Source organism: Electrona antarctica, assembly GCF_951216825.1.
Source record: "Electrona antarctica genome assembly, chromosome: 13".
Lineage (NCBI taxonomy): Eukaryota > Metazoa > Chordata > Actinopteri > Myctophiformes > Myctophidae > Electrona > Electrona antarctica.
Genome location: NC_136794.1, coordinates 42,833,482 through 42,844,979, shown reverse-complemented (window position 1 = coordinate 42,844,979; position 11,498 = coordinate 42,833,482).

Sequence of the window (11,498 nt, the reverse complement as noted above, 5' to 3'; positions counted from 1 at the left end):
AAAAAAAGACGAAAATCACTCCGAGACGATGGGCTATAGCCCATGTTCTCGAACGGCATACTATAGCATGCCGTTTCCATCATTTTCTAGGATTTGAAAAAAATACGAAAATCATGACCATGGGCTATAGCCCATATCGGACGGCATACTATAGCATGCCGTTTTTCATCATTTCTGAGGATTTGAAAAAAAAAGACGAAAATCACTCCGAGACGATGGGCTATAGCCCATGGTCTCGAACGGCATACTATAGCATGCCGTTTCCATCATTTTTGAGGATTTGAAAAAAAGACGAAAATCACTCCGAGACCATGGGCTATAGCCCATGGTCTCGAACGGCATACTATAGCATGCCGTTTCCATCATTTTTGAGGATTTGAAAAAAAGACGAAAATCACTCCGAGACGATGGGCTATAGCCCATGTTCTCGAACGGCATACTATAGCATGCCGTTTCCATCATTTTCTAGGATTTGAAAAAAATACGAAAATCACTCCGAGACCATGGGCTATAGCCCATCATCTCGGAGTCATTTTCGTCTTTTTTTCAAATCCTCGTTTTTCATCATTTATGACCATGGGCTATAGCCCATATCGGACGGCATACTATAGCATGCCGTTTTTCATCATTTCTGAGGATTTGAAAAAAAAAGACGAAAATCACTCCGAGACGATGGGCTATAGCCCATGGTCTCGAACGGCATACTATAGCATGCCGTTTCCATCATTTTTGAGGATTTGAAAAAAAGACGAAAATCACTCCGAGACCATGGGCTATAGCCCATCGTCTCGGAGTCATTTTCGTCTTTTTTTCAAATCCTCGTTTTTCATCATTTATGACCATGGGCTATAGCCCATATCGGACGGCATACTATAGCATGCCATCATTTTTGAGGATTTGAAAAAAAGACGAAAATCACTCCGAGACGATGGGCTATAGCCCATGTTCTCGAACGGCATACTATAGCATGCCGTTTCCATCATTTTCTAGGATTTGAAAAAAATACTAAAATCACTCCGAGACCATGGGCTATAGCCCATCATCTCGGAGTCATTTTCGTCTTTTTTTCAAATCCTCGTTTTTCATCATTTATGACCATGGGCTATAGCCCATATCGGACGGCATACTATAGCATGCCGTTTTTCATCATTTCTGAGGATTTGAAAAAAAAAGACGAAAATCACTCCGAGACGATGGGCTATAGCCCATGGTCTCGAACGGCATACTATAGCATGCCGTTTCCATCATTTTTGAGGATTTGAAAAAAAGACGAAAATCACTCCGAGACCATGGGCTATAGCCCATCGTCTCGGAGTCATTTTCGTCTTTTTTTCAAATCCTCGTTTTTCATCATTTATGACCATGGGCTATAGCCCATATCGAACGGCATACTATAGCATGCAGTTTCCATCATTTTTGAGGATTTGAAAAAAAGACGAAAATCACTCCGAGACCATGGGCTATAGCCCATCGTCTCGGAGTCATTTTCGTCTTTTTTTCAAATCCTCGTTTTTCATCATTTATGACCATGGGCTATAGCCCATATCGGACGGCATACTATAGCATGCCGTTTTTCATCATTTTTGAGGATTTGAAAAAAAGACGAAAATCACTCCGAGACGATGGGCTATAGCCCATGGTCTCAAACGGCATACTATAGCATACCGTTTCCATCATTTTTGAGGATTTGAAAAAAAGACGAAAATGACTCCGAGACCATGGGCTATAGCCCATCGTCTCGGAGTCATTTTCGTCTTTTTTTCAAATCCTCGTTTTTCATCATTTATGACCATGGGCTATAGCCCATATCGGACGGCATACTATAGCATGCCGTTTTTCATAATTTTTGAGGATTTGAAAAAAAGACGAAAATCACTCCGAGACGATGGGCTATAGCCCATGGTCTCGAACGGCATACCGTTTCCATCATTTTTGAGGATTTGAAAAAAATACGAAAATCACTCCGAGACCATGGGCTATAGCCCATCGTCTCGGAGTCATTTTCGTCTTTTTTTCAAATCCTCGTTTTTCATCATTTATGACCATGGGCTATAGCCCATATCGGACGGCATACTATAGCATGCCGTTTTTCATCATTTTTGAGGATTTGAAAAAAAAAGACGAAAATCACTCCGAGACGATGGGCTATAGCCCATGGTCTCGAACGGCATACTATAGCATGCCGTTTCCATCATTTTTGAGGATTTGAAAAAAAGACGAAAATCACTCCGAGACCATGGGCTATAGCCCATCGTCTCGGAGTCATTTTCGTCTTTTTTTCAAATCCTCGTTTTTCATCATTTATGACCATGGGCTATAGCCCATATCGGACGGCATACTATAGCATGCCGTTTTTCATCATTTTTGAGGATTTGAAAAAAAGACGAAAATCACTCCGAGACGATGGGCTATAGCCCATGTTCTCGAACGGCATACTATAGCATGCCGTTTCCATCATTTTCTAGGATTTGAAAAAAATACGAAAATCACTCCGAGACCATGGGCTATAGCCCATCGTCTCGGAGTCATTTTCGTCTTTTTTTCAAATCCTCGTTTTTCATCATTTATGACCATGGGCTATAGCCCATATCGGACGGCATACTATAGCATGCCGTTTTTCATCATTTCTGAGGATTTCATACTATAGCATGCTGTTTTTCATAATTTTTGAGGATTTGAAAAAAAGACGAAAATCACTCCGAGACGATGGGCTATAGCCCATGGTCTCGAACGGCATACTATAGCATGCCGTTTCCATCATTTTTGAGGATTTGAAAAACATACGAAAATCACTCCGAGACCATGGGCTATAGCCCATCGTCTCGGAGTCATTTTCGTCTTTTTTTCAAATCCTCGTTTTTCATCATTTATGACCATGGGCTATAGCCCATATCGGACGGCATACTATAGCATGCCGTTTTTCATAATTTTTGAGGATTTGAAAAAAAGACGAAAATCACTCCGAGACGATGGGCTATAGCCCATGGTCTCGAAATGGAGTTGGAACAACAGATGTTCAGGAGGCGGAGGAACACACCTTGACCACACCTTCACGCCAATCTCCGCCCTCCACGCCAATCTACCTGAGCCTATTTATACCCGCCCAATACAACCCAGCATCCTCTATGCTTTTCGTATCCCACCTCCATCCCCATCACCACCTCAGGACCAGCAGCATCTCCACTGCTCCATCTCCTACTCCCTCCCTCCTCACCTCCTCCCTTCCTCAGAGTTCCCACGGGGGGATCACGCCTTCACGTGTACCGCGGGCTGACCGCCACACGACCCCCTCCCCAAAGACTCCAGGGTCGGCGACCCCCCCGGAACCCACGCCCCGCTCCCCCCACTCTCCTCCTCATCATTCCATTCTTTCATTGAATAAAATCTTTAAACATTCTCAATGGTGTGTTCATTCCAACTAGTGAACGGCATACTATAGCATGCCGTTTCCATCATTTTTGAGGATTTGAAAAAAATACGAAAATCACTGACCATGGGCTATAGCCCATCGTCTCGGAGTCATTTTCGTCTTTTTTTCAAATCCTCGTTTTTCATCATTTATGACCATGGGCTATAGCCCATATCGGACGGCATACTATAGCATGCCGTTTTTCATCATTTTTGAGGATTTGAAAAAAAGACGAAAATCACTCCGAGACGATGGGCTATAGCCCATGGTCTCGAACGGCATACTATAGCATGCCGTTTCCATCATTTTTGAGGATTTGAAAAACATACGAAAATCACTCCGAGACCATGGGCTATAGCCCATCGTCTCGGAGTCATTTTCGTCTTTTTTTCAAATCCTCGTTTTTCATCATTTATGACCATGGGCTATAGCCCATATCGGACGGCATACTATAGCATGCCGTTTTTCATAATTTTTGAGGATTTGAAAAAAAGACGAAAATCACTCCGAGACGATGGGCTATAGCCCATGGTCTCGAAATGGAGTTGGAACAACAGATGTTCAGGAGGCGGAGGAACACACCTTGACCACACCTTCACGCCAATCTCCGCCCTCCACGCCAATCTACCTGAGCCTATTTATACCCGCCCAATACAACCCAGCATCCTCTATGCTTTTCGTATCCCACCTCCATCCCCATCACCACCTCAGGACCAGCAGCATCTCCACTGCTCCATCTCCTACTCCCTCTCTCCTCACCTCCTCCCTTCCTCAGAGTTCCCACGGGGGGATCACGCCTTCACGTGTACCGCGGGCTGACCGCCACACGACCCCCTTCCCAAAGACTCAAGGGTCGCCGACCCCCCCGGAACCCACGCCCCGCTCCCCCCACTCTCCTCCTCATCATTCCATTCTTTCATTCAATAAAATCTTTAAACCTTCGCAATGGTGTATTCATTCCAACTAGTGAACGGCATACTATAGCATGCCGTTTCCATCATTTTTGAGGATTTGAAAAAAATACGAAAATCACTCCGAGACGATGGGCTATAGCCCATCGTCTCGGAGTCATTTTTTCAAATCCTCGTTTTTCATCATTTATGACCATGGGCTATAGCCCATATCGGACGGCATACTATAGCATGCCGTTTTTCATCATTTTTGAGGATTTGAAAAAAAGACGAAAATCACTCCGAGACGATGGGCTATAGCCCATGGTCTCGAACGGCATACTATAGCATGCCGTTTCCATAATTTTTTAGGATTTGAAAAAAATACGAAATTCACTCCGAGACGATGGGCTATAGCCCATGGTCTCGAACGGCATACTATAGCATGCCGTTTCCATCATTTTTGAGGATTTGAAAAAAATACGAAAATCACTGACCATGGGCTATAGCCCATCGTCTCGGAGTCATTTTCGTCTTTTTTTCAAATCCTCGTTTTTCATCATTTATGACCATGGGCTATAGCCCATATCGGACGGCATACTATAGCATGCCGTTTTTCATCATTTTTGAGGATTTGAAAAAAAGACGAAAATCACTCCGAGACGATGGGCTATAGCCCATGGTCTCGAACGGCATACTATAGCATGCCGTTTCCATCATTTTTGAGGATTTGAAAAACATACGAAAATCACTCCGAGACCATGGGCTATAGCCCATGGTCTCGAAATGGAGTTGGAACAACAGATGTTCAGGAGGCGGAGGAACACACCTTGACCACACCTTCACGCCAATCTCCGCCCTCCACGCCAATCTACCTGAGCCTATTTATACCCGCCCAATACAACCCAGCATCCTCTATGCTTTTCGTATCCCACCTCCATCCCCATCACCACCTCAGGACCAGCAGCATCTCCACTGCTCCATCTCCTACTCCCTCTCTCCTCACCTCCTCCCTTCCTCAGAGTTCCCACGGGGGGATCACGCCTTCACGTGTACCGCGGGCTGACCGCCACACAACCCCCTCCCCAAAGACTCCAGGGTCGGCAACCCCCCCGGAACCCACGCCCCGCTCCCCCCACTCTCCTCCTCATCATTCCATTCTTTCATTCAATAAAATCTTTAAACCTTCTCAATGGTGTGTTCATTCCAACTAGTGAACGGCATACTATAGCATGCCGTTTTTCATCATTTTTGAGGATTTGAAAAAAAGACGAAAATCACTCCGAGACGATGGGCTATAGCCCATGGTCTCGAACGGCATACTATAGCATGCCGTTTCCATCATTTTTGAGGATTTGAAAAAAATACGAAAATCACTCCGAGACCTTGGGCTATAGCCCATCGTCTCGGAGTCATTTTCGTCTTTTTTTCAAATCCTCGTTTTTCATCATTTATGACCATGGGCTATAGCCCATATCGGACGGCATACTATAGCATGCCGTTTTTCATCATTTTTGAGGATTTGAAAAAAAGACGAAAATCACTCCGAGACGATGGGCTATAGCCCATGGTCTCGAAATGGAGTTGGAACAACAGATGTTCAGGAGGCGGAGGAACACACCTTGACCACACCTTCACGCCAATCTCCGCCCTCCACGCCAATCTACCTGAGCCTATTTATACCCGCCCAATACAACCCAGCATCCTCTATGCTTTTCGTATCCCACCTCCATCCCCATCACCACCTCAGGACCAGCAGCATCTCCACTGCTCCATCTCCTACTCCCTCTCTCCTCACCTCCTCCCTTCCTCAGAGTTCCCACGGGGGGATCACGCCTTCACGTGTACCGCGGGCCACACGACCCCCTCCCCAAAGACTCCAGGGTCGGCGACCCCCACGGAACCCACGCTCCGCTCCCCCCACTCTCCTCCTCATCATTCCATTCTTTCATTCAATAAAATCTTTAAACCTTCTCAATGGTGTGTTCATTCCAACTAGTGAACGGCATACTATAGCATGCCGTTTCCATAATTTTTGAGGATTTGAAAAAAATACGAAAATCACTCCGAGACGATGGGCTATAGCCCATGGTCTCGAACGGCATACTATAGCATGCCGTTTCCATCATTTTTGAGGATTTGAAAAAAAGACGAAAATCACTCCGAGACCATGGGCTATAGCCCATCGTCTCGGAGTCATTTTCGTCTTTTTTTCAAATCCTCGTTTTTCATAATTTATGACCATGGGCTATAGCCCATATCGGACGGCATGCCGTTTTTCATCATTTTTGAGGATTTGAAAAAAAGACGAAAATCACTCCGAGACGATGGGCTATAGCCCATGGTCTCGAAATGGAGTTGGAACAACAGATGTTCAGGAGGCGGAGGAACACACCTTGACCACACCTTCACGCCAATCTCCGCCCTCCACGCCAATCTACCTGAGCCTATTTATACCCGCCCAATACAACCCAGCATCCTCTATGCTTTTCGTATCCCACCTCCATCCCCATCACCACCTCAGGACCAGCAGCATCTCCACTGCTCCATCTCCTACTCCCTCTCTCCTCACCTCCTCCCTTCCTCAGAGTTCCCACGGGGGGATCACGCCTTCACGTGTACCGCGGGCTGACCGCCACACGACCCCCTCCCCAAAGACTCCAGGGTCGGCAACCCCCCCGGAACCCATGCCCCGCTCCCACTCTCCTCCTCATCATTCCATTCTTTCATTCAATAAAATCTTTAAACCTTCTCAATGGTGTGTTCATTCCAACTAGTGAACGGCATACTATAGCATGCCGTTTCCATCATTTTTGAGGATTTGAAAAAAAGACGAAAATCACTCCGAGACCATGGGCTATAGCCCATCTGGAACTTTAGGAGTCCACAGAACTCCTAAACGGACGTGAAATGACAGTTACCGTGTGGGGGTCCCTCTACTGTACTGTCACACCTGAAATCCTCATATATACAGTTAATATGTATGTGTGTGTTAGGCTGCACAACAGTGACACTTGGTTTTGAAAACCAACCAAATGCTATTTTCATGCTCGGACAGACCCAGGCAGCCAGGGACGGCTGCCTGGGTCTGTCCCTGGCTGCCTGGGTCTGTCCGGGCAGGCAGGCAGGCAGCCAGAGACACATAAAGCTCCGTAATTAAGTGGTTGCACCACTTAAAAACGGCATACGGTATGCCGTCCGAGACCAAGGATTATAGTATAGTCGTTTTTTTTTCTCATGATTTTCATCTTTTTTTCAAATCATCCGAAATCCTGAAAAAAAGCATGCCCTCCGACACCATGGACTATAGCCTTTCGCTTTTCCATGATTTTCACCTTTTTTTTCAAATCCAAAAAATGAAAAGATGATAATATAAGAACACATTGAGCTGTATTTGGGTAAAGTGATGATAATATAAGTACACATTCAAGTATCTCACAATGTATACAGTCCCCCAACCAACTTTGATGAGTCCAGTGTTGTGGTGCTCTTAAAACATAATTCCATCACTAATTTTTGCAGAAGAAATATACGTGTGAGAACTTTCTCAAACAAAAATAAGACAGATGTTCTCATCCTTTGTTCTGGGTCTAGTGAACAGAAATCATGTGTAATAAATAGATTTGGTAACCTAACTGTAGGGAGTACAAACACAGTAGGGAACCTGGGGGTTATGATCTATGAGAAGGCAACACAATGAGCAGAAAATTTAAATAAACCATGTAAATACAACAAATTGAGCAGAGCACTCCAGGGACTTGAACCCCGTTCTGGAAAACCAGAAGTACCACACCAGTGCCTTAGTTTGTTTTGTTGTAATTTACAGGTCCATTATTTTCGGCTGCACAACAGTGACACTTGGTTTTGAAAACCAACCAACTGCTATTTTGATGCTCTGACAGACCCAGGCAGCCAGACTGGGTCTGTCCCTGGCTGCCTGGGTCTGTCCGGGCAGGCAGGCAGGCAGCCAGAGACACACAAAGCTCCGTAATGAAGTGGTTGCACCACTTAAAAACGGCATACGGTATGCCGTCCGAAACCATGGATTATAGTATGTAGTTTTTTCATGATTTTCTTTTTTTCAAATCCTCCAAAATTAGCTTGTAGATCTGATTTTCTTGTGCTAATGTTCCCCTCACAATAGTGATTCTAGGGTTCATGTCGTTAATGTAATAAATAAATTCATGAAAATGGATGGATTTATTTATTACATTAACGATATGAACAAATGAATACTAAATGAAAGAAGTTGCAATCACAAAGACGTGGAACTCCTCTGTAGTAACACTGAGGAACCCCTATACTAGGGGTCCGAGAACCATGTGATCAGAACCATCTCTACACTGGCTCCCGGTTAAATACAGAATAGAGTTCAAAATCCTCCTCCTCACCTATACAGCTCGCAATGGTCAGGCACCACAATATTTTAAAGAACTCATCGATCCCTACAATCTTAACAGAACACCAGTGCGTTCACAGTATGCAAAAATGCTTACTGTCCCAGAAATATGAAAAGTTACAATAGGAGGCAGGGCGTTTAAGTCCCAGGAACCTTCCCCCGGCTTCGGTCCGTGGGGCTGACACGCTCTGCACATTAAAGACTAGATTAAAAACCTCTCGCTACGACAAAGCCTATAGCTAGTCTTCAGTACTCTGTCACCCGACAAAGTAAAAAGGGTGAGAACTGAGTAAGGGGACCCCTGCAGGGCCTGCACCCAACCCCTCACCTTTGTTGTGTTTGTTTCCCAGTAGTGCTTGTAATTAACACTATAGGCTCCAGTAAGGCTTGCCACCAACTCAACATTCGGGGAGCCGGCTCCCCGGAGTCTCTTTTGTCTTCCACTCTGCAGTTCCGTGGACCTCTAATATGGACCCCCAACCCGCAAATGACTGCCGAGTGTGACCGTGGACCAGGCCTCTTCACGGGGGCCAATCAAAAGTGTGACGGTGGATCCGGCCTCCTCACAGAGCATGACCATGGACTGCCATCATATAAGCCTATCTCACAGAATTTCCCCGCCCCCCTAAATACGCCCCCTTTCGGGGTTAGTGGTGATAGCGTGACGTCACTCCATAGACGCTACATGTTAACAGAGGTAATTTAAGAAGTCTACAACTTTTGTTTTCTCAAGGTAAGGTTTGTTCTATCTGTTCGACCTGATTTACCATCTTGTTTGCTTCATAATAATATTGGTCTGTCACATTTTTACATTAGAAAATGTACTTAGATTCTCCAGAGAAAAAAACGTGTAAATGCTCATGTTAAAGACACCACTATTTACCGGAAGTGGGCGTGGAAAGCGGGCTGTGAGATAGGCCTATTACACCACCACTACACTATATCTTAATATTCTTATACATTATATATTATCTGACAACATTGCTATACCATATTATATTATCTTACACTATTACATTCATTGTTGTTATTGCTACTACTTGTATTTGCCTGCATCTCCTTCCATCTATCTTTCTTCAATGTATTTCTATTTCTTTGCTTCTAGCTGGGAGAAGCATTTCCTGTCTGTGCCAATACTGCTGTGGACATTGTAAATCAGAAAAAGTTTAAATAGTTCACCACCTAATCCCCACAGCCAGATGATCACTGTTGCCGTTTTGTTATTGTTGGAAACTGACTGCCGGTGTGCCAAAGACTAATTTCCATTTTATGTAAATTTAATGGGACTATAAAGTTCTGTTTATATGTATCTTTATAACGGTCCCTAATGTCACCTCACACCAACCTGGACTGTAACTTTATAATTGGCACAGAGTATTGTATAATCCTTTACCCTATTTCACTCCAAGATACCCAATCAGTCTTAATCAGGGTAGTGACCAATCAGACTATACTGTGAATGAACTGTCCTAATTTAAACCGGTCCCAATATGAAACCAAGTGGAAGAGCCTGGACTCTGATTATTGGGTCACACCGCCAGGGCGAGTTAAGTAGACAACCAAACGCTGTTGTATATTGTGTACACGTAATATAGGCTTGTGTTTTTATAGAGAATGGGTTTTATTATGTGAAGGGAGTTTAATTGTGTTTAAGTGCTTTGCATATATGAAATGTCTTGTCGTAGTTTCACCGTTTTGCCTCATTCTATTGTTCTATACTATAGAGCGTCACAGTCCAGCCTCCTACCCTGGACCAGGAAATGAAACCCAATGCATTATTCTCATAGACATTTCTTAAAGTATTTATTTAAAGACGGTTACGCCGCGGACAAAGCCAACTCGAGTCGTGACAACTCATGACAACACAAACAATATTTTGGTCCAAACAAATAATTAGAAAGAAGAAAAAAACGGCAGGTTACAACACTTTTTTTTGTTGTTTTTCTTCTTTGTAATTATTTGTTTGGTCCAAAATATTGTTTGTGTTGTCATGAGTTGTCACGACTCGAGTTGGCTTTGTCCGCGGCGTAACCGTCTTTAAATAAATACTTTAAGAAATGTCTATGAGAATAATGCATTGGGTTTCATTTCCTGGTCCAGGGTAGGAGGCGGGACTGCGACGCTCTATAACCCACTGAGCATTTACTTTAAAGGAGCATTCAGTGATTTGGGTGATTTGGAAAACCACCCAGTCCGCCCCGGTAACAAAATATGCACATGCACTCTCTACAGTGGGGGGAAGTGCAACAGGCCAACAGCATGTGCACCAAGGCCCGCCCCCACTTGATCATGATTGGAGGAAGGCCCCACTCATCCTGATTGGATGAAGGTTTTGCCACCCGCCACCAAAACTGAAACTAGGGTTTTTTTACCCCAGGGGCTCACTGGGGACAGGGAGGAACTCCTTATATGGTCAGCACACTCTATAGTAGGGGGGATTATCCAGAAAAAAATAAGTGATATTTGAATTAAGTCAAATCACTGAATATACCTTTAATAAATTGCTCTGTTATATATTTAAAACCCTTGTCTGTGATCCTTCCAGGTTCTGACATAACTAGTTTGTAGTAAACCCACACATTATAGTATGTCATTTTTTCGTGACTTATTTTTTTAGACTTAGAAAAAAAAGTGGTGCAACTCCGTGTGGGGGTGGGAAGCTCTAGATTGTCTAGAACCACAGGAATGCACCCAGGGTGGCGGTCCTGAAAATGGGTCCGTGTTTATAAATCGAATGGGCGCTATAATGTAATGGATTAAATAACCCCGGGCAATTAAAGTGTTAATAGAGAAAATTCAG